This window comes from Chiloscyllium plagiosum, unplaced genomic scaffold (assembly GCF_037043375.1).
Source record: "Chiloscyllium plagiosum isolate Xiang-an unplaced genomic scaffold, Cpla_swu_hap1 HiC_scaffold_3, whole genome shotgun sequence".
In the NCBI taxonomy this organism is placed as follows: Eukaryota; Metazoa; Chordata; class Chondrichthyes; order Orectolobiformes; family Hemiscylliidae; genus Chiloscyllium; species Chiloscyllium plagiosum.
The window spans coordinates 122,830,623-122,855,622 of NW_028270141.1; the positions used below are offsets into that span (position 1 = coordinate 122,830,623).

The window sequence follows — 25,000 nt, forward strand, 5'->3', positions numbered from 1 at the left end:
CGGTCCCAGTACTGATCGGTGCGGTACCCCACTGGTCAGTGCCCGGCATTCCGAAATGGAGGGGTGGAGGAGTGTGGAAGGATGAGAGAATGCAGGCTGCGGCCCTATGAAGCAGGGGGAGGGCTTGCAGTTGGCCTGTGTGGGGATGTGGGAGACTACAGGAGCCTGGTGGGCAAGGGCTGGCTGAAAGGCAGCTGGAGGGACGGAGGGAGGGAAGCACGCACGGAGGAGGAAGAGCAAAGAGAAAAGAGAAAAAAAAGCCAAAGGGGATAAAGAGAAAGAGCAAGAAAGAAAATGTGGCTGGCCAGCACGCCTTGAAGTAGGGAGAAAAGGCAGGGGCCAGCGCCTACGGCCATACTAGTCTGAAAACGCCCGATCTCGTCTGATCTCGGAAGCTAAGCAGACTCAGGCCTGGTTAGTTCTTGGATGGGAGACCGCCTGGGAATACCAGGTGCAGTAGGCTTTTTCCGCCAGCAGTGGCTGCTCAAGTCACCCCTCTGCACTTGTCTTGTGCCAGGCAATGGAGCGGCAGGTTATTTTTGCTGCTGCTGCTGTGCCTGGCATCAGTCTCCTGCAGGCACGAGACACGGAGGGGAGGAGAGCGGAGCGCTGCCAAAATCAACAAGAAAGGCGGAAAGAAAGGGATTGGGGCTGCACGCTGTCTGCGGGTGGCAGTCAGGAAAGGCGGACAATAGACAATAGGTGCAGGAGTTGGCCATTCTGCCCTTCCAGCCTGCACCACCATTCAATATGATCATGGCTGATCATCCTTAATCAGTATCCTGTTCCTGCCTTATCTCCATAACCCTTGATTCCACTATCCTTGAGAGCTCTATCCAACGCTTTCTTAAATGAATCCAGAGACTGGGCCTCCACTGCCCTCTGGGGCAGAGCATTCCACACAGCCACCACTCTCTGGGTGAAGAAGTTTCTCCTCATCTCTGTCCTAAATGGTCTACCCCGTATTTTTAAGCTGTGTCCTCTGTTTCGGCACTCACCCCGCAGCGGAAACATGTTGCCTGCCGCCAGAGTGTCCAATCCTTTGATCATCTTATATGTCTCAACCAGATCTCCTCTCAGTCTTCTAAACTCAAGGGTACACAAGCCCAGTCGCTCCAGTCTTTCAGTGTAAGGTAATCCCGCCATTCCAGGAATTGACCTCGTGAACCTACGCTGCATTCCCTCAATAGCCAGAATGTCTCTCCTCAAATTTGGAGACCAGAACTGCACACAGTACTCCAGGTGTGGTCTCACCAGGGCCCTGTACAGCTGCAGAAGGACCTCTTTGCTTCTATACTCAATCCCTCTTGTTATGAAGGCCAGCATGCTATTAGCCTTCTTCACTACCTGCTGTACCTGCATGCTTACCTTCATTGAGTGGTGTACAAGAACCCCCAGATCTCTCTGTACTGCCCCTTTACCTAAATTGATTCCACTTAGGTGGTAATCTGCCTTCCTGTTCTTGCCACCAAAGTGGATAAGGATCCATTTATCCACGTGAAAGTGCATCTGCCATGCATCTGAGCACTCACCTAACTTGTCCAGGTCACCCTGTAATCTCCTAACATCCTCATCACATTTCACCCTGCCACCCAGCTGATGAAATTTGCGAATGTTATTGCTAATACCATCTTGTATATCCTGAAGATAGATTGTAAAAAGCTGCGGTCCCAGTACTGATCGGTGCGGTACCCCACTGGTCAGTGCCTGGCATTCCGAAATGGAGGGGTGGAGGAGTGTGGAAGGATGAGAGAATGCAGGCTGCGGCCCTATGAAGCAGGGGGAGGGCTTGCAGTTGGCCTGTGTGGGGATGTGGGAGACTACAGGAGCCTGGTGGGCAAGGGCTGGCTGAAAGGCAGCTGGAGGGACGGAGGGAGGGAAGCACGCACGGAGGAGGAAGAGCAAAGAGAAAAGAGAAAAAAAAGCCAAAGGGGATAAAGAGAAAGAGCAAGAAAGAAAATGTGGCTGGCCAGCACGCCTTGAAGTAGGGAGAAAAGGCAGGGGCCAGCGCCTACGGCCATACTAGTCTGAAAACGCCCGATCTCGTCTGATCTCGGAAGCTAAGCAGACTCAGGCCTGGTTAGTACTTGGATGGGAGACCGCCTGGGAATACCAGGTGCAGTAGGCTTTTTCCGCCAGCAGTGGCTGCTCAAGTCACCCCTCTGCACTTGTCTTGTGCCAGGCAATGGAGCGGCAGGTTATTTTTGCTGCTGCTGCTGTGCCTGGCATCAGTCTCCTGCAGGCACGAGACACGGAGGGGAGGAGAGCGGAGCGCTGCCAAAATCAGCAAGAAAGGCGGAAAGAAAGGGATTGGGGCTGCACGCTGTCTGCGGGTGGCAGTCAGGAAAGGCGGACAATAGACAATAGGTGCAGGAGTTGGCCATTCTGCCCTTCCAGCCTGCACCACCATTCAATATGATCATGGCTGATCATCCTTAATCAGTATCCTGTTCCTGCCTTATCTCCATAACCCTTGATTCCACTATCCTTGAGAGCTCTATCCAACTCTTTCTTAAATGAATCCAGAGACTGGGCCTCCACTGCCCTCTGGGGCAGAGCATTCCACACAGCCACCACTCTCTGGGTGAAGAAGTTTCTCCTCATCTCTGTCCTAAATGGTCTACCCCGTATTTTTAAGCTGTGTCCTCTGTTTCGGCACTCACCCCGCAGCGGAAACATGTTGCCTGCCGCCAGAGTGTCCAATCCTTTGATCATCTTATATGTCTCAACCAGATCCCCTCTCAGTCTTCTAAACTCAAGGGTACACAAGCCCAGTCGCTCCAGTCTTTCAGTGTAAGGTAATCCCGCCATTCCAGGAATTGACCTCGTGAACCTACGCTGCATTCCCTCAATAGCCAGAATGTCTCTCCTCAAATTTGGAGACCAGAACTGCACACAGTACTCCAGGTGTGGTCTCACCAGGGCACTGTACAGCTGCAGAAGGACCTCTTTGCTTCTATACTCAATCCCTCTTGTTATGAAGGCCAGCATGCTATTAGCCTTCTTCACTACCTGCTGTACCTGCATGCTTACCTTCATTGAGTGGTGTACAAGAACCCCCAGATCTCTCTGTACTGCCCCTTTACCTAAATTGATTCCACTTAGGTGGTAATCTGCCTTCCTGTTCTTGCCACCAAAGTGGATAAGGATCCATTTATCCACGTGAAAGTGCATCTGCCATGCATCTGAGCACTCACCTAACTTGTCCAGGTCACCCTGTAATCTCCTAACATCCTCATCACATTTCACCCTGCCACCCAGCTGATGAAATTTGCGAATGTTATTGCTAATACCATCTTGTATATCCTGAAGATAGATTGTAAAAAGCTGCGGTCCCAGTACTGATCGGTGCGGTACCCCACTGGTCAGTGCCTGGCATTCCGAAATGGAGGGGTGGAGGAGTGTGGAAGGATGAGAGAATGCAGGCTGCGGCCCTATGAAGCAGGGGGAGGGCTTGCAGTTGGCCTGTGTGGGGATGTGGGAGACTACAGGAGCCTGGTGGGCAAGGGCTGGCTGAAAGGCAGCTGGAGGGACGGAGGGAGGGAAGCACGCACGGAGGAGGAAGAGCAAAGAGAAAAGAGAAAAAAAAGCCAAAGGGGATAAAGAGAAAGAGCAAGAAAGAAAATGTGGCTGGCCAGCACGCCTTGAAGTAGGGAGAAAAGGCAGGGGCCAGCGCCTACGGCCATACTAGTCTGAAAACGCCCGATCTCGTCTGATCTCGGAAGCTAAGCAGACTCAGGCCTGGTTAGTACTTGGATGGGAGACCGCCTGGGAATACCAGGTGCAGTAGGCTTTTTCCGCCAGCAGTGGCTGCTCAAGTCACCCCTCTGCACTTGTCTTGTGCCAGGCAATGGAGCGGCAGGTTATTTTTGCTGCTGCTGCTGTGCCTGGCATCAGTCTCCTGCAGGCACGAGACACGGAGGGGAGGAGAGCGGAGCGCTGCCAAAATCAGCAAGAAAGGCGGAAAGAAAGGGATTGGGGCTGCACGCTGTCTGCGGGTGGCAGTCAGGAAAGGCGGACAATAGACAATAGGTGCAGGAGTTGGCCATTCTGCCCTTCCAGCCTGCACCACCATTCAATATGATCATGGCTGATCATCCTTAATCAGTATCCTGTTCCTGCCTTATCTCCATAACCCTTGATTCCACTATCCTTGAGAGCTCTATCCAACTCTTTCTTAAATGAATCCAGAGACTGGGCCTCCACTGCCCTCTGGGGCAGAGCATTCCACACAGCCACCACTCTCTGGGTGAAGAAGTTTCTCCTCATCTCTGTCCTAAATGGTCTACCCCGTATTTTTAAGCTGTGTCCTCTGTTTCGGCACTCACCCCGCAGCGGAAACATGTTGCCTGCCGCCAGAGTGTCCAATCCTTTGATCATCTTATATGTCTCAACCAGATCCCCTCTCAGTCTTCTAAACTCAAGGGTACACAAGCCCAGTCGCTCCAGTCTTTCAGTGTAAGGTAATCCCGCCATTCCAGGAATTGACCTCGTGAACCTACGCTGCATTCCCTCAATAGCCAGAATGTCTCTCCTCAAATTTGGAGACCAGAACTGCACACAGTACTCCAGGTGTGGTCTCACCAGGGCCCTGTACAGCTGCAGAAGGACCTCTTTGCTTCTATACTCAATCCCTCTTGTTATGAAGGCCAGCATGCTATTAGCCTTCTTCACTACCTGCTGTACCTGCATGCTTACCTTCATTGAGTGGTGTACAAGAACCCCCAGATCTCTCTGTACTGCCCCTTTACCTAAATTGATTCCACTTAGGTGGTAATCTGCCTTCCTGTTCTTGCCACCAAAGTGGATAAGGATCCATTTATCCACGTGAAAGTGCATCTGCCATGCATCTGAGCACTCACCTAACTTGTCCAGGTCACCCTGTAATCTCCTAACATCCTCATCACATTTCACCCTGCCACCCAGCTGATGAAATTTGCGAATGTTATTGCTAATACCATCTTGTATATCCTGAAGATAGATTGTAAAAAGCTGCGGTCCCAGTACTGATCGGTGCGGTACCCCACTGGTCAGTGCCTGGCATTCCGAAATGGAGGGGTGGAGGAGTGTGGAAGGATGAGAGAATGCAGGCTGCGGCCCTATGAAGCAGGGGGAGGGCTTGCAGTTGGCCTGTGTGGGGATGTGGGAGACTACAGGAGCCTGGTGGGCAAGGGCTGGCTGAAAGGCAGCTGGAGGGACGGAGGGAGGGAAGCACGCACGGAGGAGGAAGAGCAAAGAGAAAAGAGAAAAAAAAGCCAAAGGGGATAAAGAGAAAGAGCAAGAAAGAAAATGTGGCTGGCCAGCACGCCTTGAAGTAGGGAGAAAAGGCAGGGGCCAGCGCCTACGGCCATACTAGTCTGAAAACGCCCGATCTTGTCTGATCGCGGAAGCTAAGCAGACTCAGGCCTGGTTAGTACTTGGATGGGAGACCGCCTGGGAATACCAGGTGCAGTAGGCTTTTTCCGCCAGCAGTGGCTGCTCAAGTCACCCCTCTGCACTTGTCTTGTGCCAGGCAATGGAGCGGCAGGTTATTTTTGCTGCTGCTGCTGTGCCTGGCATCAGTCTCCTGCAGGCACGAGACACGGAGGGGAGGAGAGCGGAGCGCTGCCAAAATCAGCAAGAAAGGCGGAAAGAAAGGGATTGGGGCTGCACGCTGTCTGCGGGTGGCAGTCAGGAAAGGCGGACAATAGACAATAGGTGCAGGAGTTGGCCATTCTGCCCTTCCAGCCTGCACCACCATTCAATATGATCATGGCTGATCATCCTTAATCAGTATCCTGTTCCTGCCTTATCTCCATAACCCTTGATTCCACTATCCTTGAGAGCTCTATCCAACTCTTTCTTAAATGAATCCAGAGACTGGGCCTCCACTGCCCTCTGGGGCAGAGCATTCCACACAGCCACCACTCTCTGGGTGAAGAAGTTTCTCCTCATCTCTGTCCTAAATGGTCTACCCCGTATTTTTAAGCTGTGTCCTCTGTTTCGGCACTCACCCCGCAGCGGAAACATGTTGCCTGCCGCCAGAGTGTCCAATCCTTTGATCATCTTATATGTCTCAACCAGATCCCCTCTCAGTCTTCTAAACTCAAGGGTACACAAGCCCAGTCGCTCCAGTCTTTCAGTGTAAGGTAATCCCGCCATTCCAGGAATTGACCTCGTGAACCTACGCTGCATTCCCTCAATAGCCAGAATGTCTCTCCTCAAATTTGGAGACCAGAACTGCACACAGTACTCCAGGTGTGGTCTCACCAGGGCCCTGTACAGCTGCAGAAGGACCTCTTTGCTTCTATACTCAATCCCTCTTGTTATGAAGGCCAGCATGCTATTAGCCTTCTTCACTACCTGCTGTACCTGCATGCTTACCTTCATTGAGTGGTGTACAAGAACCCCCAGATCTCTCTGTACTGCCCCTTTACCTAAATTGATTCCACTTAGGTGGTAATCTGCCTTCCTGTTCTTGCCACCAAAGTGGATAAGGATCCATTTATCCACGTGAAAGTGCATCTGCCATGCATCTGAGCACTCACCTAACTTGTCCAGGTCACCCTGTAATCTCCTAACATCCTCATCACATTTCACCCTGCCACCCAGCTGATGAAATTTGCGAATGTTATTGCTAATACCATCTTGTATATCCTGAAGATAGATCGTAAAAAGCTGCGGTCCCAGTACTGATCCGTGCGGTACCCCACTGGTCAGTGCCCGGCATTCCGAAATGGAGGGGTGGAGGAGTGTGGAAGGATGAGAGAATGCAGGCTGCGGCCCTATGAAGCAGGGGGAGGGCTTGCAGTTGGCCTGTGTGGGGATGTGGGAGACTACAGGAGCCTGGTGGGCAAGGGCTGGCTGAAAGGCAGCTGGAGGGACGGAGGGAGGGAAGCACGCACGGAGGAGGAAGAGCAAAGAGAAAAGAGAAAAAAAAGCCAAAGGGGATAAAGAGAAAGAGCAAGAAAGAAAATGTGGCTGGCCAGCACGCCTTGAAGTAGGGAGAAAAGGCAGGGGCCAGCGCCTACGGCCATACTAGTCTGAAAACGCCCGATCTCGTCTGATCTCGGAAGCTAAGCAGACTCAGGCCTGGTTAGTACTTGGATGGGAGACCGCCTGGGAATACCAGGTGCAGTAGGCTTTTTCCGCCAGCAGTGGCTGCTCAAGTCACCCCTCTGCACTTGTCTTGTGCCAGGCAATGGAGCGGCAGGTTATTTTTGCTGCTGCTGCTGTGCCTGGCATCAGTCTCCTGCAGGCACGAGACACGGAGGGGAGGAGAGCGGAGCGCTGCCAAAATCAGCAAGAAAGGCGGAAAGAAAGGGATTGGGGCTGCACGCTGTCTGCGGGTGGCAGTCAGGAAAGGCGGACAATAGACAATAGGTGCAGGAGTTGGCCATTCTGCCCTTCCAGCCTGCACCACCATTCAATATGATCATGGCTGATCATCCTTAATCAGTATCCTGTTCCTGCCTTATCTCCATAACCCTTGATTCCACTATCCTTGAGAACTCTATCCAACTCTTTCTTAAATGAATCCAGAGACTGGGCCTCCACTGCCCTCTGGGGCAGAGCATTCCACACAGCCACCACTCTCTGGGTGAAGAAGTTTCTCCTCATCTCTGTCCTAAATGGTCTACCCCGTATTTTTAAGCTGTGTCCTCTGTTTCGGCACTCACCCCGCAGCGGAAACATGTTGCCTGCCGCCAGAGTGTCCAATCCTTTGATCATCTTATATGTCTCAACCAGATCCCCTCTCAGTCTTCTAAACTCAAGGGTACACAAGCCCAGTCGCTCCAGTCTTTCAGTGTAAGGTAATCCCGCCATTCCAGGAATTGACCTCGTGAACCTACGCTGCATTCCCTCAATAGCCAGAATGTCTCTCCTCAAATTTGGAGACCAGAACTGCACACAGTACTCCAGGTGTGGTCTCACCAGGGCCCTGTACAGCTGCAGAAGGACCTCTTTGCTTCTATACTCAATCCCTCTTGTTATGAAGGCCAGCATGCTATTAGCCTTCTTCACTACCTGCTGTACCTGCATGCTTACCTTCATTGAGTGGTGTACAAGAACCCCCAGATCTCTTTGTACTGCCCCTTTACCTAAATTGATTCCACTTAGGTGGTAATCTGCCTTCCTGTTCTTGCCACCAAAGTGGATAAGGATCCATTTATCCACGTGAAAGTGCATCTGCCATGCATCTGAGCACTCACCTAACTTGTCCAGGTCACCCTGTAATCTCCTAACATCCTCATCACATTTCACCCTGCCACCCAGCTGATGAAATTTGCGAATGTTATTGCTAATACCATCTTGTATATCCTGAAGATAGATTGTAAAAAGCTGCGGTCCCAGTACTGATCGGTGCGGTACCCCACTGGTCAGTGCCTGGCATTCCGAAATGGAGGGGTGGAGGAGTGTGGAAGGATGAGAGAATGCAGGCTGCGGCCCTATGAAGCAGGGGGAGGGCTTGCAGTTGGCCTGTGTGGGGATGTGGGAGACTACAGGAGCCTGGTGGGCAAGGGCTGGCTGAAAGGCAGCTGGAGGGACGGAGGGAGGGAAGCACGCACGGAGGAGGAAGAGCAAAGAGAAAAGAGAAAAAAAAGCCAAAGGGGATAAAGAGAAAGAGCAAGAAAGAAAATGTGGCTGGCCAGCACGCCTTGAAGTAGGGAGAAAAGGCAGGGGCCAGCGCCTACGGCCATACTAGTCTGAAAACGCCCGATCTCGTCTGATCTCGGAAGCTAAGCAGACTCAGGCCTGGTTAGTACTTGGATGGGAGACCGCCTGGGAATACCAGGTGCAGTAGGCTTTTTCCGCCAGCAGTGGCTGCTCAAGTCACCCCTCTGCACTTGTCTTGTGCCAGGCAATGGAGCGGCAGGTTATTTTTGCTGCTGCTGCTGTGCCTGGCATCAGTCTCCTGCAGGCACGAGACACGGAGGGGAGGAGAGCGGAGCGCTGCCAAAATCAGCAAGAAAGGCGGAAAGAAAGGGATTGGGGCTGCACGCTGTCTGCGGGTGGCAGTCAGGAAAGGCGGACAATAGACAATAGGTGCAGGAGTTGGCCATTCTGCCCTTTCAGCCTGCACCACCATTCAATATGATCATGGCTGATCATCCTTAATCAGTATCCTGTTCCTGCCTTATCTCCATAACCCTTGATTCCACTATCCTTGAGAGCTCTATCCAACTCTTTCTTAAATGAATCCAGAGACTGGGCCTCCACTGCCCTCTGGGGCAGAGCATTCCACACAGCCACCACTCTCTGGGTGAAGAAGTTTCTCCTCATCTCTGTCCTAAATGGTCTACCCCGTATTTTTAAGCTGTGTCCTCTGTTTCGGCACTCACCCCGCAGCGGAAACATGTTGCCTGCCGCCAGAGTGTCCAATCCTTTGATCATCTTATATGTCTCAACCAGATCCCCTCTCAGTCTTCTAAACTCAAGGGTACACAAGCCCAGTCGCTCCAGTCTTTCAGTGTAAGGTAATCCCGCCATTCCAGGAATTGACCTCGTGAACCTACGCTGCATTCCCTCAATAGCCAGAATGTCTCTCCTCAAATTTGGAGACCAGAACTGCACACAGTACTCCAGGTGTGGTCTCACCAGGGCCCTGTACAGCTGCAGAAGGACCTCTTTGCTTCTATACTCAATCCCTCTTGTTATGAAGGCCAGCATGCTATTAGCCTTCTTCACTACCTGCTGTACCTGCATGCTTACCTTCATTGAGTGGTGTACAAGAACCCCCAGATCTCTCTGTACTGCCCCTTTACCTAAATTGATTCCACTTAGGTGGTAATCTGCCTTCCTGTTCTTGCCACCAAAGTGGATAAGGATCCATTTATCCACGTGAAAGTGCATCTGCCATGCATCTGAGCACTCACCTAACTTGTCCAGGTCACCCTGTAATCTCCTAAGATCCTCATCACATTTCACCCTGCCACCCAGCTGATGAAATTTGCGAATGTTATTGCTAATACCATCTTGTATATCCTGAAGATAGATCGTAAAAAGCTGCGGTCCCAGTACTGATCCGTGCGGTACCCCACTGGTCAGTGCCCGGCATTCCGAAATGGAGGGGTGGAGGAGTGTGGAAGGATGAGAGAATGCAGGCTGCGGCCCTATGAAGCAGGGGGAGGGCTTGCAGTTGGCCTGTGTGGGGATGTGGGAGACTACAGGAGCCTGGTGGGCAAGGGCTGGCTGAAAGGCAGCTGGAGGGACGGAGGGAGGGAAGCACGCACGGAGGAGGAAGAGCAAAGAGAAAAGAGAAAAAAAAGCCAAAGGGGATAAAGAGAAAGAGCAAGAAAGAAAATGTGGCTGGCCAGCACGCCTTGAAGTAGGGAGAAAAGGCAGGGGCCAGCGCCTACGGCCATACTAGTCTGAAAACGCCCGATCTCGTCTGATCTCGGAAGCTAAGCAGACTCAGGCCTGGTTAGTACTTGGATGGGAGACCGCCTGGGAATACCAGGTGCAGTAGGCTTTTTCCGCCAGCAGTGGCTGCTCAAGTCACCCCTCTGCACTTGTCTTGTGCCAGGCAATGGAGCGGCAGGTTATTTTTGCTGCTGCTGCTGTGCCTGGCATCAGTCTCCTGCAGGCACGAGACACGGAGGGGAGGAGAGCGGAGCGCTGCCAAAATCAGCAAGAAAGGCGGAAAGAAAGGGATTGGGGCTGCACGCTGTCTGCGGGTGGCAGTCAGGAAAGGCGGACAATAGACAATAGGTGCAGGAGTTGGCCATTCTGCCCTTCCAGCCTGCACCACCATTCAATATGATCATGGCTGATCATCCTTAATCAGTATCCTGTTCCTGCCTTATCTCCATAACCCTTGATTCCACTATCCTTGAGAGCTCTATCCAACTCTTTCTTAAATGAATCCAGAGACTGGGCCTCCACTGCCCTCTGGGGCAGAGCATTCCACACAGCCACCACTCTCTGGGTGAAGAAGTTTCTCCTCATCTCTGTCCTAAATGGTCTACCCCGTATTTTTAAGCTGTGTCCTCTGTTTCGGCACTCACCCCGCAGCGGAAACATGTTGCCTGCCGCCAGAGTGTCCAATCCTTTGATCATCTTATATGTCTCAACCAGATCCCCTCTCAGTCTTCTAAACTCAAGGGTACACAAGCCCAGTCGCTCCAGTCTTTCAGTGTAAGGTAATCCCGCCATTCCAGGAATTGACCTCGTGAACCTACGCTGCATTCCCTCAATAGCCAGAATGTCTCTCCTCAAATTTGGAGACCAGAACTGCACACAGTACTCCAGGTGTGGTCTCACCAGGGCCCTGTACAGCTGCAGAAGGACCTCTTTGCTTCTATACTCAATCCCTCTTGTTATGAAGGCCAGCATGCTATTAGCCTTCTTCACTACCTGCTGTACCTGCATGCTTACCTTCATTGAGTGGTGTACAAGAACCCCCAGATCTCTCTGTACTGCCCCTTTACCTAAATTGATTCCACTTAGGTGGTAATCTGCCTTCCTGTTCTTGCCACCAAAGTGGATAAGGATCCATTTATCCACGTGAAAGTGCATCTGCCATGCATCTGAGCACTCACCTAACTTGTCCAGGTCACCCTGTAATCTCCTAAGATCCTCATCACATTTCACCCTGCCACCCAGCTGATGAAATTTGCGAATGTTATTGCTAATACCATCTTGTATATCCTGAAGATAGATCGTAAAAAGCTGCGGTCCCAGTACTGATCCGTGCGGTACCCCACTGGTCAGTGCCCGGCATTCCGAAATGGAGGGGTGGAGGAGTGTGGAAGGATGAGAGAATGCAGGCTGCGGCCCTATGAAGCAGGGGGAGGGCTTGCAGTTGGCCTGTGTGGGGATGTGGGAGACTACAGGAGCCTGGTGGGCAAGGGCTGGCTGAAAGGCAGCTGGAGGGACGGAGGGAGGGAAGCACGCACGGAGGAGGAAGAGCAAAGAGAAAAGAGAAAAAAAAGCCAAAGGGGATAAAGAGAAAGAGCAAGAAAGAAAATGTGGCTGGCCAGCACGCCTTGAAGTAGGGAGAAAAGGCAGGGGCCAGTGCCTACGGCCATACTAGTCTGAAAACGCCCGATCTCGTTTGATCTCGGAAGCTAAGCAGACTCAGGTCTGGTTAGTACTTGGATGGGAGACCGCCTGGGAATACCAGGTGCAGTAGGCTTTTTCCGCCAGCAGTGGCTGCTCAAGTCACCCCTCTGCACTTGTCTTGTGCCAGGCAATGGAGCGGCAGGTTATTTTTGCTGCTGCTGCTGTGCCTGGCATCAGTCTCCTGCAGGCACGAGACACGGAGGGGAGGAGAGCGGAGCGCTGCCAAAATCAGCAAGAAAGGCGGAAAGAAAGGGATTGGGGCTGCACGCTGTCTGCGGGTGGCAGTCAGGAAAGGCGGACAATAGACAATAGGTGCAGGAGTTGGCCATTCTGCCCTTCCAGCCTGCACCACCATTCAATATGATCATGGCTGATCATCCTTAATCAGTATCCTGTTCCTGCCTTATCTCCATAACCCTTGATTCCACTATCCTTGAGAGCTCTATCCAACTCTTTCTTAAATGAATCCAGAGACTGGGCCTCCACTGCCCTCTGGGGCAGAGCATTCCACACAGCCACCACTCTCTGGGTGAAGAAGTTTCTCCTCATCTCTGTCCTAAATGGTCTACCCCGTATTTTTAAGCTGTGTCCTCTGTTTCGGCACTCACCCCGCAGCGGAAACATGTTGCCTGCCGCCAGAGTGTCCAATCCTTTGATCATCTTATATGTCTCAACCAGATCCCCTCTCAGTCTTCTAAACTCAAGGGTACACAAGCCCAGTCGCTCCAGTCTTTCAGTGTAAGGTAATCCCGCCATTCCAGGAATTGACCTCGTGAACCTACGCTGCATTCCCTCAATAGCCAGAATGTCTCTCCTCAAATTTGGAGACCAGAACTGCACACAGTACTCCAGGTGTGGTCTCACCAGGGCCCTGTACAGCTGCAGAAGGACCTCTTTGCTTCTATACTCAATCCCTCTTGTTATGAAGGCCAGCATGCTATTAGCCTTCTTCACTACCTGCTGTACCTGCATGCTTACCTTCATTGAGTGGTGTACAAGAACCCCCAGATCTCTCTGTACTGCCCCTTTACCTAAATTGATTCCACTTAGGTGGTAATCTGCCTTCCTGTTCTTGCCACCAAAGTGGATAAGGATCCATTTATCCACGTGAAAGTGCATCTGCCATGCATCTGAGCACTCACCTAACTTGTCCAGGTCACCCTGTAATCTCCTAACATCCTCATCACATTTCACCCTGCCACCCAGCTGATGAAATTTGCGAATGTTATTGCTAATACCATCTTGTATATCCTGAAGATAGATCGTAAAAAGCTGCGGTCCCAGTACTGATCCGTGCGGTACCCCACTGGTCAGTGCCCGGCATTCCGAAATGGAGGGGTGGAGGAGTGTGGAAGGATGAGAGAATGCAGGCTGCGGCCCTATGAAGCAGGGGGAGGGCTTGCAGTTGGCCTGTGTGGGGATGTGGGAGACTACAGGAGCCTGGTGGGCAAGGGCTGGCTGAAAGGCAGCTGGAGGGACGGAGGGAGGGAAGCACGCACGGAGGAGGAAGAGCAAAGAGAAAAGAGAAAAAAAAGCCAAAGGGGATAAAGAGAAAGAGCAAGAAAGAAAATGTGGCTGGCCAGCACGCCTTGAAGTAGGGAGAAAAGGCAGGGGCCAGCGCCTACGGCCATACTAGTCTGAAAACGCCCGATCTCGTCTGATCTCGGAAGTTAAGCAGACTCAGGCCTGGTTAGTACTTGGATGGGAGACCGCCTGGGAATACCAGGTGCAGTAGGCTTTTTCCGCCAGCAGTGGCTGCTCAAGTCACCCCTCTGCACTTGTCTTGTGCCAGGCAATGGAGCGGCAGGTTATTTTTGCTGCTGCTGCTGTGCCTGGCATCAGTCTCCTGCAGGCACGAGACACGGAGGGGAGGAGAGCGGAGCGCTGCCAAAATCAGCAAGAAAGGCGGAAAGAAAGGGATTGGGGCTGCACGCTGTCTGCGGGTGGCAGTCAGGAAAGGCGGACAATAGACAATAGGTGCAGGAGTTGGCCATTCTGCCCTTCCAGCCTGCACCACCATTCAATATGATCATGGCTGATCATCCTTAATCAGTATCCTGTTCCTGCCTTATCTCCATAACCCTTGATTCCACTATCCTTGAGAGCTCTATCCAACTCTTTCTTAAATGAATCCAGAGACTGGGCCTCCACTGCCCTCTGGGGCAGAGCATTCCACACAGCCACCACTCTCTGGGTGAAGAAGTTTCTCCTCATCTCTGTCCTAAATGGTCTACCCCGTATTTTTAAGCTGTGTCCTCTGTTTCGGCACTCACCCCGCAGCGGAAACATGTTGCCTGCCGCCAGAGTGTCCAATCCTTTGATCATCTTATATGTCTCAACCAGATCCCCTCTCAGTCTTCTAAACTCAAGGGTACACAAGCCCAGTCGCTCCAGTCTTTCAGTGTAAGGTAATCCCGCCATTCCAGGAATTGACCTCGTGAACCTACGCTGCATTCCCTCAATAGCCAGAATGTCTCTCCTCAAATTTGGAGACCAGAACTGCACACAGTACTCCAGGTGTGGTCTCACCAGGGCCCTGTACAGCTGCAGAAGGACCTCTTTGCTTCTATACTCAATCCCTCTTGTTATGAAGGCCAGCATGCTATTAGCCTTCTTCACTACCTGCTGTACCTGCATGCTTACCTTCATTGAGTGGTGTACAAGAACCCCCAGATCTCTCTGTACTGCCCCTTTACCTAAATTGATTCCACTTAGGTGGTAATCTGCCTTCCTGTTCTTGCCACCAAAGTGGATAAGGATCCATTTATCCACGTGAAAGTGCATCTGCCATGCATCTGAGCACTCACCTAACTTGTCCAGGTCACCCTGTAATCTCCTAACATCCTCATCACATTTCACCCTGCCACCCAGCTGATGAAATTTGCGAATGTTATTGCTAATACCATCTTGTATATCCTGAAGATAGATTGTAAAAAGCTGCGGTCCCAGTACTGATCGGTGCAGTACCCCACTGGTCAGTGCCTGGCATTCCGAAATGGAGGGGTGGAGGAGTGTGGAAGGATGAGAGAATGCAGGCTGCGGCCCTATGAAGCAGGGGGAGGGCTTGCAGTTGGCCTGTGTGGGGATGTGGGAGACTACAGGAGCCTGGTGGGCAAGGGCTGGCTGAAAGGCAGCTGGAGGGACGGAGGGAGGGAAGCACGCACGGAGGAGGAAGAGCAAAGAGAAAAGAGAAAAAAAAGCCAAAGGGGATAAAGAGAAAGAGCAAGAAAGAAAATGTGGCTGGCCAGCACGCCTTGAAGTAGGGAGAAAAGGCAGGGGCCAGCGCCTACGGCCATACTAGTCTGAAAACGCCCGATCTCGTCTGATCTCGGAAGCTAAGCAGACTCAGGCCTGGTTAGTACTTGGATGGGAGACCGCCTGGGAATACCAGGTGCAGTAGGCTTTTTCCGCCAGCAGTGGCTGCTCAAGTCACCCCTCTGCACTTGTCTTGTGCCAGGCAATGGAGCGGCAGGTTATTTTTGCTGCTGCTGCTGCTGTGCCTGGCATCAGTCTCCTGCAGGCACGAGACACGGAGGGGAGGAGAGCGGAGCGCTGCCAAAATCAGCAAGAAAGGCGGAAAGAAAGGGATTGGGGCTGCACGCTGTCTGCGGGTGGCAGTCAGGAAAGGCGGACAATAGACAATAGGTGCAGGAGTTGGCCATTCTGCCCTTCCAGCCTGCACCACCATTCAATATGATCATGGCTGATCATCCTTAATCAGTATCCTGTTCCTGCCTTATCTCCATAACCCTTGATTCCACTATCCTTGAGAGCTCTATCCAACTCTTTCTTAAATGAATCCAGAGACTGGGCCTCCACTGCCCTCTGGGGCAGAGCATTCCACACAGCCACCACTCTCTGGGTGAAGAAGTTTCTCCTCATCTCTGTCCTAAATGGTCTACCCCGTATTTTTAAGCTGTGTCCTCTGTTTCGGCACTCACCCCGCAGCGGAAACATGTTGCCTGCCGCCAGAGTGTCCAATCCTTTGATCATCTTATATGTCTCAACCAGATCCCCTCTCAGTCTTCTAAACTCAAGGGTACACAAGCCCAGTCGCTCCAGTCTTTCAGTGTAAGGTAATCCCGCCATTCCAGGAATTGACCTCGTGAACCTACGCTGCATTCCCTCAATAGCCAGAATGTCTCTCCTCAAATTTGGAGACCAGAACTGCACACAGTACTCCAGGTGTGGTCTCACCAGGGCCCTGTACAGCTGCAGAAGGACCTCTTTGCTTCTATACTCAATCCCTCTTGTTATGAAGGCCAGCATGCTATTAGCCTTCTTCACTACCTGCTGTACCTGCATGCTTACCTTCATTGAGTGGTGTACAAGAACCCCCAGATCTCTCTGTACTGCCCCTTTACCTAAATTGATTCCACTTAGGTGGTAATCTGCCTTCCTGTTCTTGCCACCAAAGTGGATAAGGATCCATTTATCCACGTGAAAGTGCATCTGCCATGCATCTGAGCACTCACCTAACTTGTCCAGGTCACCCTGTAATCTCCTAACATCCTCATCACATTTCACCCTGCCACCCAGCTGATGAAATTTGCGAATGTTATTGCTAATACCATCTTGTATATCCTGAAGATAGATTGTAAAAAGCTGCGGTCCCAGTACTGATCGGTGCGGTACCCCACTGGTCAGTGCCCGGCATTCCGAAATGGAGGGGTGGAGGAGTGTGGAAGGATGAGAGAATGCAGGCTGCGGCCCTATGAAGCAGGGGGAGGGCTTGCAGTTGGCCTGTGTGGGGATGTGGGAGACTACAGGAGCCTGGTGGGCAAGGGCTGGCTGAAAGGCAGCTGGAGGGACGGAGGGAGGGAAGCACGCACGGAGGAGGAAGAGCAAAGAGAAAAGAGAAAAAAAAGCCAAAGGGGATAAAGAGAAAGAGCAAGAAAGAAAATGTGGCTGGCCAGCACGCCTTGAAGTAGGGAGAAAAGGCAGGGGCCAGCGCCTACGGCCATACTAGTCTGAAAACGCCCGATCTCGTCTGATCTCGGAAGCTAAGCAGACTCAGGCCTGGTTAGTACTTGGATGGGAGACCGCCTGGGAATACCAGGTGCAGTAGGCTTTTTCCGCCAGCAGTGGCTGCTCAAGTCACCCCTCTGCACTTGTCTTGTGCCAGGCAATGGAGCGGCAGGTTATTTTTGCTGCTGCTGCTGTGCCTGGCATCAGTCTCCTGCAGGCACGAGACACGGAGGGGAGGAGAGCGGAGCGCTGCCAAAATCAGCAAGAAAGGCGGAAAGAAAGGGATTGGGGCTGCACGCTGTCTGCGGGTGGCAGTCAGGAAAGGCGGACAATAGACAATAGGTGCAGGAGTTGGCCATTCTGCCCTTCCAGCCTGCACCACCATTCAATATGATCATGGCTGATCATCCTTAATCAGTATCCTGTTCCTGCCTTATCTCCATAACCCTTGATTCCACTATCCTTGAGAGCTCTATCCAACTCTTTCTTAAATGAATCCAGAGACTGGGCCTCCACTGCCCTCTGGGGCAGAGCATTCCACACAGCCACCACTCTCTGGGTGAAGAAGTTTCTCCTCATCTCTGTCCTAAATGGTCTACCCCGTATTTTTAAGCTGTGTCCTCTGTTTCGGCACTCACCCCGCAGCGGAAACATGTTGCCTGCCGCCAGAGTGTCCAATCCTTTGATCATCTTATATGTCTCAACCAGATCCCCTCTCAGTCTTCTAAACTCAAGGGTACACAAGCCCAGTCGCTCCAGTCTTTCAGTGTAAGGTAATCCCGCCATTCCAGGAATTGACCTCGTGAACCTACGCTGCATTCCCTCAATAGCCAGAATGTCTCTCCTCAAATTTGGAGACCAGAACTGCACACAGTACTCCAGGTGTGGTCTCACCAGGGCCCTGTACAGCTGCAGAAGGACCTCTTTGCTTCTATACTCAATCCCTCTTGTTATGAAGGCCAGCATGCTATTAGCCTTCTTCACTACCTGCTGTACCTGCATGCTTACCTTCATTGAGTGGTGTACAAGAACCCCCAGATCTCTCTGTACTGCCCCTTTACCTAAATTGATTCCACTTAGGTGGTAATCTGCCTTCCTGTTCTTGCCACCAAAGTGGATAAGGATCCATTTATCCACGTGAAAGTGCATCTGCCATGCATCTGAGCACTCACCTAACTTGTCCAGGTCACCCTGTAATCTCCTAACATCCTCATCACATTTCACCCTGCCACCCAGCTGATGAAATTTGCGAATGTTATTGCTAATACCATCTTGTATATCCTGAAGATAGATCGTAAAAAGCTGCGGTCCCAGTACTGATCGGTGCGGTACCCCACTGGTCAGTGCCTGGCATTCCGAAATGGAGGGGTGGAGGAGTGTGGAAGGATGAGAGAATGCAGGCTGCGGCCCTATGAAGCAGGGGGAGGGCTTGCAGTTGGCCTGTGTGGGGATGTGGGAGACTACAGGAGCCTGGTGGGCAAGGGCTGGCTGAAAGGCAGCTGGAGGGACGGAGGGAGGGAAGCACGCACGGAGGAGGAAGAGCAAAGAGAAAAGAGAAAAAAAAGCCAAAGGGGATAAAGAGAAAGAGCAAGAAAGAAAATGTGGCTGGCCAGCACGCCTTGAAGTAGGGAGAAAATGCAGGGGCCAGCGCCTACGGCCATACTAGTCTGAAAACGCCCGATCTCGTCTGATCTCGGAAGCTAAGCAGACTCAGGCCTGGTTAGTACTTGGATGGGAGACCGCCTGGGAATACCAGGTGCAGTAGGCTTTTTCCGCCAGCAGTGGCTGCTCAAGTCACCCCTCTGCACTTGTCTTGTGCCAGGCAATGGAGCGGCAGGTTATTTTTGCTGCTGCTGCTGCTGTGCCTGGCATCAGTCTCCTGCAGGCACGAGACACGGAGGGGAGGAGAGCGGAGCGCTGCCAAAATCAGCAAGAAAGGCGGAAAGAAAGGGATTGGGGCTGCACGCTGTCTGCGGGTGGCAGTCAGGAAAGGCGGACAATAGACAATAGGTGCAGGAGTTGGCCATTCTGCCCTTCCAGCCTGCACCACCATTCAATATGATCATGGCTGATCATCCTTAATCAGTATCCTGTTCCTGCCTTATCTCCATAACCCTTGATTCCACTATCCTTGAGAGCTCTATCCAACTCTTTCTTAAATGAATCCAGAGACTGGGCCTCCACTGCCCTCTGGGGCAGAGCATTCCACACAGCCACCACTCTCTGGGTGAAGAAGTTTCTCCTCATCTCTGTCCTAAATGGTCTACCCCGTATTTTTAAGCTGTGTCCTCTGTTTCGGCACTCACCCCGCAGCGGAAACATGTTGCCTGCCGCCAGAGTGTCCAATCCTTTGATCATCTTATATGTCTCAACCAGATCCCCTCTCAGTCTTCTAAACTCAAGGGTACACAAGCCCAGTCGCTCCAGTCTTTCAGTGTAAGGTAATCCCGCCATTCCAGGAATTGACCTCGTGAACCTACGCTGCATTCCCTCAATAGCCAGAATGTCTCTCCTCAAATTTGGAGACCAGAACTGCACACAGTACTCCAGGTGTGGTCTCACCAGGGCCCTGTACAGCTGCAGAAGGACCTCTTTGCTTCTATACTCAATCCCTCTTGTTATGAAGGCCAGCATGCTATTAGCCTTCTTCACTACCTGCTGTACCTGCATGCTTACCTTCATTGAGTGGTGTACAAGAACCCCCAGATCTCTCTGTACTGCCCCTTTACCTAAATTGATTCCACTTAGGTGGTAATCTGCCTTCCTGTTCTTGCCACCAAAGTGGATAAGGATCCATTTATCCACGTGAAAGTGCATCTGCCATGCATCTGAGCACTCACCTAACTTGTCCAGGTCACCCTGTAATCTCCTAACATCCTCATCACATTTCACCCTGCCACCCAGCTGATGAAATTTGCGAATGTTATTGCTAATACCATCTTGTATATCCTGAAGATAGATCGTAAAAAGCTGCGGTCCCAGTACTGATCGGTGCGGTACCCCACTGGTCAGTGCCCGGCATTCCGAAATGGAGGGGTGGAGGAGTGTGGAAGGATGAGAGAATGCAGGCTGCGGCCCTATGAAGCAGGGGGAGGGCTTGCAGTTGGCCTGTGTGGGGATGTGGGAGACTACAGGAGCCTGGTGGGCAAGGGCTGGCTGAAAGGCAGCTGGAGGGACGGAGGGAGGGAAGCACGCACGGAGGAGGAAGAGCAAAGAGAAAAGAGAAAAAAAAGCCAAAGGGGATAAAGAGAAAGAGCAAGAAAGAAAATGTGGCTGGCCAGCACGCCTTGAAGTAGGGAGAAAAGGCAGGGGCCAGCGCCTACGGCCATACTAGTCTGAAAACGCCCGATCTCGTCTGATCTCGGAAGCTAAGCAGACTCAGGCTTGGTTAGTACTTGGATGGGAGACCGCCTGGGAATACCAGGTGCAGTAGGCTTTTTCCGCCAGCAGTGGCTGCTCAAGTCACCCCTCTGCACTTGTCTTGTGCCAGGCAATGGAGCGGCAGGTTATTTTTGCTGCTGCTGCTGTGCCTGGCATCAGTCTCCTGCAGGCACGAGACACGGAGGGGAGGAGAGCGGAGCGCTGCCAAAATCAGCAAGAAAGGCGGAAAGAAAGGGATTGGGGCTGCACGCTGTCTGCGGGTGGCAGTCAGGAAAGGCGGACAATAGACAATAGGTGCAGGAGTTGGCCATTCTGCCCTTCCAGCCTGCACCACCATTCAATATGATCATGGCTGATCATCCTTAATCAGTATCCTGTTCCTGCCTTATCTCCATAACCCTTGATTCCACTATCCTTGAGAGCTCTATCCAACTCTTTCTTAAATGAATCCAGAGTGGGCCTCCACTGCCCTCTGGGGCAGAGCATTCCACACAGCCACCACTCTCTGGGTGAAGAAGTTTCTCCTCATCTCTGTCCTAAATGGTCTACCCCGTATTTTTAAGCTGTGTCCTCTGTTTCGGCACTCACCCCGCAGCGGAAACATGTTGCCTGCCGCCAGAGTGTCCAATCCTTTGATCATCTTATATGTCTCAACCAGATCCCCTCTCAGTCTTCTAAACTCAAGGGTACACAAGCCCAGTCGCTCCAGTCTTTCAGTGTAAGGTAATCCCGCCATTCCAGGAATTGACCTCGTGAACCTACGCTGCATTCCCTCAATAGCCAGAATGTCTCTCCTCAAATTTGGAGACCAGAACTGCACACAGTACTCCAGGTGTGGTCTCACCAGGGCCCTGTACAGCTGCAGAAGGACCTCTTTGCTTCTATACTCAATCCCTCTTGTTATGAAGGCCAGCATGCTATTAGCCTTCTTCACTACCTGCTGTACCTGCATGCTTACCTTCATTGAGTGGTGTACAAGAACCCCCAGATCTCTCTGTACTGCCCCTTTACCTAAATTGATTCCACTTAGGTGGTAATCTGCCTTCCTGTTCTTGCCACCAAAGTGGATAAGGATCCATTTATCCACGTGAAAGTGCATCTGCCATGCATCTGAGCACTCACCTAACTTGTCCAGGTCACCCTGTAATCTCCTAAGATCCTCATCACATTTCACCCTGCCACCCAGCTGATGAAATTTGCGAATGTAATTGCTAATACCATCTTGTATATCCTGAAGATAGATTGTAAAAAGCTGCGGTCCCAGTACTGATCGGTGCGGTACCCCACTGGTCAGTGCCTGGCATTCCGAAATGGAGGGGTGGAGGAGTGTGGAAGGATGAGAGAATGCAGGCTGCGGCCCTATGAAGCAGGGGGAGGGCTTGCAGTTGGCCTGTGTGGGGATGTGGGAGACTACAGGAGCCTGGTGGGCAAGGGCTGGCTGAAAGGCAGCTGGAGGGACGGAGGGAGGGAAGCACGCACGGAGGAGGAAGAGCAAAGAGAAAAGAGAAAAAAAAGCCAAAGGGGATAAAGAGAAAGAGCAAGAAAGAAAATGTGGCTGGCCAGCACGCCTTGAAGTAGGGAGAAAAGGCAGGGGCCAGCGCCTACGGCCATACTAGTCTGAAAACGCCCGATCTCGTCTGATCTCGGAAGCTAAGCAGACTCAGGCCTGGTTAGTACTTGGATGGGAGACCGCCTGGGAATACCAGGTGCAGTAGGCTTTTTCCGCCAGCAGTGGCTGCTCAAGTCACCCCTCTGCACTTGTCTTGTGCCAGGCAATGGAGCGGCAGGTTATTTTTGCTGCTGCTGCTGTGCCTGGCATCAGTCTCCTGCAGGCACGAGACACGGAGGGGAGGAGAGCGGAGCGCTGCCAAAATCAGCAAGAAAGGCGGAAAGAAAGGGATTGGGGCTGCACGCTGTCTGCGGGTGGCAGTCAGGAAAGGCGGACAATAGACAATAGGTGCAGGAGTTGGCCATTCTGCCCTTCCAGCCTGCACCACCATTCAATATGATCATGGCTGATCATCCTTAATCAGTATCCTGTTCCTGCCTTATCTCCATAACCCTTGATTCCACTATCCTTGAGAGCTCTATCCAACTCTTTCTTAAATGAATCCAGAGACTGGGCCTCCACTGCCCTCTGGGGCAGAGCATTCCACACAGCCACCACTCTCTGGGTGAAGAAGTTTCTCCTCATCTCTGTCCTAAATGGTCTACCCCGTATTTTTAAGCTGTGTCCTCTGTTTCGGCACTCACCCCGCAGCGGAAACATGTTGCCTGCCGCCAGAGTGTCCAATCCTTTGATCATCTTATATGTCTCAACCAGATCCCCTCTCAGTCTTCTAAACTCAAGGGTACACAAGCCCAGTCGCTCCAGTCTTTCAGTGTAAGGTAATCCCGCCATTCCAGGAATTGACCTCGTGAACCTACGCTGCATTCCCTCAATAGCCAGAATGTCTCTCCTCAAATTTGGAGACCAGAACTGCACACAGTACTCCAGGTGTGGTCTCACCAGGGCCCTGTACAGCTGCAGAAGGACCTCTTTGCTTCTATACTCAATCCCTCTTGTTATGAAGGCCAGCATGCTATTAGCCTTCTTCACTACTTGCTGTACCTGCATGCTTACCTTCATTGAGTGGTGTACAAGAACCCCCAGATCTCTCTGTACTGCCCCTTTACCTAAATTGATTCCACTTAGGTGGTAATCTGCCTTCCTGTTCTTGCCACCAAAGTGGATAAGGATCCATTTATCCACGTGAAAGTGCATCTGCCATGCATCTGAGCACTCACCTAACTTGTCCAGGTCACCCTGTAATCTCCTAAGATCCTCATCACATTTCACCCTGCCACCCAGCTGATGAAATTTGCGAATGTTATTGCTAATACCATCTTGTATATCCTGAAGATAGATTGTAAAAAGCTGCGGTCCCAGTACTGATCGGTGCGGTACCCCACTGGTCAGTGCCCGGCATTCCGAAATGGAGGGGTGGAGGAGTGTGGAAGGATGAGAGAATGCAGGCTGCGGCCCTATGAAGCAGGGGGAGGGCTTGCAGTTGGCCTGTGTGGGGATGTGGGAGACTACAGGAGCCTGGTGGGCAAGGGCTGGCTGAAAGGCAGCTGGAGGGACGGAGGGAGGGAAGCACGCACGGAGGAGGAAGAGCAAAGAGAAAAGAGAAAAAAAAGCCAAAGGGGATAAAGAGAAAGAGCAAGAAAGAAAATGTGGCTGGCCAGCACGCCTTGAAGTAGGGAGAAAAGGCAGGGGCCAGCGCCTACGGCCATACTAGTCTGAAAACGCCCGATCTCGTCTGATCTCGGAAGCTAAGCAGACTCAGGCCTGGTTAGTACTTGGATGGGAGACCGCCTGGGAATACCAGGTGCAGTAGGCTTTTTCCGCCAGCAGTGGCTGCTCAAGTCACCCCTCTGCACTTGTCTTGTGCCAGGCAATGGAGCGGCAGGTTATTTTTGCTGCTGCTGCTGTGCCTGGCATCAGTCTCCTGCAGGCACGAGACACGGAGGGGAGGAGAGCGGAGCGCTGCCAAAATCAGCAAGAAAGGCGGAAAGAAAGGGATTGGGGCTGCACGCTGTCTGCGGGTGGCAGTCAGGAAAGGCGGACAATAGACAATAGGTGCAGGAGTTGGCCATTCTGCCCTTCCAGCCTGCACCACCATTCAATATGATCATGGCTGATCATCCTTAATCAGTATCCTGTTCCTGCCTTATCTCCATAACCCTTGATTCCACTATCCTTGAGAGCTCTATCCAACTCTTTCTTAAATGAATCCAGAGACTGGGCCTCCACTGCCCTCTGGGGCAGAGCATTCCACACAGCCACCACTCTCTGGGTGAAGAAGTTTCTCCTCATCTCTGTCCTAAATGGTCTACCCCGTATTTTTAAGCTGTGTCCTCTGTTTCGGCACTCACCCCGCAGCGGAAACATGTTGCCTGCCGCCAGAGTGTCCAATCCTTTGATCATCTTATATGTCTCAACCAGATCCCCTCTCAGTCTTCTAAACTCAAGGGTACACAAGCCCAGTCGCTCCAGTCTTTCAGTGTAAGGTAATCCCGCCATTCCAGGAATTGACCTCGTGAACCTACGCTGCATTCCCTCAATAGCCAGAATGTCTCTCCTCAAATTTGGAGACCAGAACTGCACACAGTACTCCAGGTGTGGTCTCACCAGGGCCCTGTACAGCTGCAGAAGGACCTCTTTGCTTCTATACTCAATCCCTCTTGTTATGAAGGCCAGCATGCTATTAGCCTTCTTCACTACCTGCTGTACCTGCATGCTTACCTTCATTGAGTGGTGTACAAGAACCCCCAGATCTCTCTGTACTGCCCCTTTACCTAAATTGATTCCACTTAGGTGGTAATCTGCCTTCCTGTTCTTGCCACCAAAGTGGATAAGGATCCATTTATCCACGTGAAAGTGCATCTGCCATGCATCTGAGCACTCACCTAACTTGTCCAGGTCACCCTGTAATCTCCTAACATCCTCATCACATTTCACCCTGCCACCCAGCTGATGAAATTTGCGAATGTTATTGCTAATACCATCTTGTATATCCTGAAGATAGATTGTAAAAAGCTGCGGTCCCAGTACTGATCGGTG

At 51.8% G+C, this 25,000-nt stretch overlaps 15 non-coding genes across 15 annotated transcripts; all 15 read left to right on the plus strand.

Moving 5' to 3' along the window:
- Positions 1 to 344: 344 nt before the first annotated feature.
- On the plus strand, positions 345 to 463 carry LOC148150683 (5S ribosomal RNA). Its single transcript, XR_015755655.1, has one exon. It is a non-coding gene; the product is annotated as a 5S ribosomal RNA (ribosomal RNA).
- A 1,546-nt stretch (positions 464 to 2,009) lies between these two features.
- LOC148150684 (5S ribosomal RNA) lies at positions 2,010 to 2,128 on the plus strand. The gene has a single exon (XR_015756697.1). It is a non-coding gene; the product is annotated as a 5S ribosomal RNA (ribosomal RNA).
- A 1,546-nt stretch (positions 2,129 to 3,674) lies between these two features.
- Positions 3,675 to 3,793, plus strand: LOC148150685 (5S ribosomal RNA). Its single transcript, XR_015756709.1, has one exon. It is a non-coding gene; the product is annotated as a 5S ribosomal RNA (ribosomal RNA).
- A 1,546-nt stretch (positions 3,794 to 5,339) lies between these two features.
- Positions 5,340 to 5,458, plus strand: LOC148150686 (5S ribosomal RNA). Its single transcript, XR_015756321.1, has one exon. It is a non-coding gene; the product is annotated as a 5S ribosomal RNA (ribosomal RNA).
- A 1,546-nt stretch (positions 5,459 to 7,004) lies between these two features.
- LOC148150687 (5S ribosomal RNA) lies at positions 7,005 to 7,123 on the plus strand. The gene has a single exon (XR_015756722.1). It is a non-coding gene; the product is annotated as a 5S ribosomal RNA (ribosomal RNA).
- A 1,546-nt stretch (positions 7,124 to 8,669) lies between these two features.
- LOC148150688 (5S ribosomal RNA) lies at positions 8,670 to 8,788 on the plus strand. Its single transcript, XR_015756734.1, has one exon. It is a non-coding gene; the product is annotated as a 5S ribosomal RNA (ribosomal RNA).
- A 1,546-nt stretch (positions 8,789 to 10,334) lies between these two features.
- Positions 10,335 to 10,453, plus strand: LOC148150689 (5S ribosomal RNA). The gene has a single exon (XR_015756747.1). It is a non-coding gene; the product is annotated as a 5S ribosomal RNA (ribosomal RNA).
- A 1,546-nt stretch (positions 10,454 to 11,999) lies between these two features.
- LOC148150690 (5S ribosomal RNA) lies at positions 12,000 to 12,118 on the plus strand. Its single transcript, XR_015755633.1, has one exon. It is a non-coding gene; the product is annotated as a 5S ribosomal RNA (ribosomal RNA).
- Positions 12,119 to 13,664: 1,546 nt separating this feature from the next.
- Positions 13,665 to 13,783, plus strand: LOC148150691 (5S ribosomal RNA). The gene has a single exon (XR_015756421.1). It is a non-coding gene; the product is annotated as a 5S ribosomal RNA (ribosomal RNA).
- Positions 13,784 to 15,329: 1,546 nt separating this feature from the next.
- LOC148150692 (5S ribosomal RNA) lies at positions 15,330 to 15,448 on the plus strand. The gene has a single exon (XR_015756759.1). It is a non-coding gene; the product is annotated as a 5S ribosomal RNA (ribosomal RNA).
- A 1,549-nt stretch (positions 15,449 to 16,997) lies between these two features.
- LOC148150693 (5S ribosomal RNA) lies at positions 16,998 to 17,116 on the plus strand. Its single transcript, XR_015756770.1, has one exon. It is a non-coding gene; the product is annotated as a 5S ribosomal RNA (ribosomal RNA).
- A 1,546-nt stretch (positions 17,117 to 18,662) lies between these two features.
- On the plus strand, positions 18,663 to 18,781 carry LOC148150694 (5S ribosomal RNA). Its single transcript, XR_015756781.1, has one exon. It is a non-coding gene; the product is annotated as a 5S ribosomal RNA (ribosomal RNA).
- Positions 18,782 to 20,330: 1,549 nt separating this feature from the next.
- Positions 20,331 to 20,449, plus strand: LOC148150695 (5S ribosomal RNA). The gene has a single exon (XR_015756772.1). It is a non-coding gene; the product is annotated as a 5S ribosomal RNA (ribosomal RNA).
- A 1,544-nt stretch (positions 20,450 to 21,993) lies between these two features.
- Positions 21,994 to 22,112, plus strand: LOC148150696 (5S ribosomal RNA). Its single transcript, XR_015756792.1, has one exon. It is a non-coding gene; the product is annotated as a 5S ribosomal RNA (ribosomal RNA).
- Positions 22,113 to 23,658: 1,546 nt separating this feature from the next.
- Positions 23,659 to 23,777, plus strand: LOC148150697 (5S ribosomal RNA). The gene has a single exon (XR_015756803.1). It is a non-coding gene; the product is annotated as a 5S ribosomal RNA (ribosomal RNA).
- Positions 23,778 to 25,000: the final 1,223 nt, after the last annotated feature.